Source organism: Sphaeroforma arctica, assembly GCF_001186125.1.
Source record: "Sphaeroforma arctica JP610 unplaced genomic scaffold supercont1.60, whole genome shotgun sequence".
In the NCBI taxonomy this organism is placed as follows: Eukaryota; class Ichthyosporea; order Ichthyophonida; genus Sphaeroforma; species Sphaeroforma arctica.
Genome location: NW_014040498.1, coordinates 1 through 1358, shown reverse-complemented (window position 1 = coordinate 1358; position 1358 = coordinate 1).

Here is a 1358-nt window from a genome sequence, read left to right as displayed (position 1 = left end):
CGTTGAAATTCATTTTTCTTAGGCGGTCGCAGTGCGACAGACAGCCAGATTAGAATAGTTATTGTCGTTATCGACTTTTATACCTCAAGAAGGGTCCTATAACTCTAACTTACCGTCTAATGGTGCACTCAGCCAGGCCTCATATTCTATAGCCTTGCTAACTAGAACTACAGTGCAGACTACTAATACCAGCATCTCTATCAGCAACAGTGCCCACTGCCACAAGGGTGCTGTCCTTATGTCCCCACTTTGATCGATATCTGGGGCGGAGTTAAAGTGGCGTTGGCTGCCTCAGTTAGCGGTTTGTGTATACTGACGACGTACAGATGTGCACTTCAACACACTCACATACTCACGCACACATACAACAGTACTTTCGTGTTTTGTGATCGGTGAGATGTGTTTTTGAATCGAGTATGTTAAGCTACATAGTCTCGTGAAGGTCACAAACACGTGGTCCAGTCATCGCCACGTAGTGCTGATACATACGACTGACTGTACGTAACAAGATTTTATGATGCTCGAGTACTGTACTATGCATGAATGGCCACATACAGATACCTATGATTGGATCACACATATGCGTAAGATCGAGATGCGAAGCACGTATATAAACACACGTGTCCTGCTCTCAGTACAAAATATAGTACCGCACTTTGTGTCGGTACATCGGGTGATCATTTATTCGGCCTGGCGGCTAGCATATGTAAATCGCAGACGTTGGCTTGCTTGTTCCTCCGGCAAGGAATATGAGACACGGACACGTACCTACACACCTACACGATACACTTCGTATAGTACCGAGCACAGGTTGGGGCATGGACTACCCTGGGCTTGCATGCACGCGCACGCACCAACATCATACGCACAAGCACACTTTATAGTCACTTGCTGAAGCCAAAGTTCTACTAAAGCGTAGTCGGATGGGATAGCTAACGAAGTTCTGTAGGTTTCCAATAATGACCACACATAGAAATAGGTCTCAAATCTCGACCAGCTTATACTCGCCGTATGCCTATATCTAGGCGAATACTGACGACTAACCAAAGGATCACATATAAGTCGATGGAATGTGTACATATGTATATGGTGTATATATGCCGATATATGCATATGTAGGCAGTTGGTGAATTCTGGTGCTAATATCTGCGGACATACCTCTTTTGGATGTAATCGAGGGACCTGGCACCGAATCACCCGAAAGCGTAGGTGAGTTTGGGTCAAAGTGTACCTGTGTCATAGACAGACCTTGTTCTGATATGTATTCGGACTCTAACTCTCGCAGTGACTGGTGGAGACACGCAACGAGCCAAAGAAATGAAATGCCCCGGATATAAATGAGTTTTACGATTGCAAAC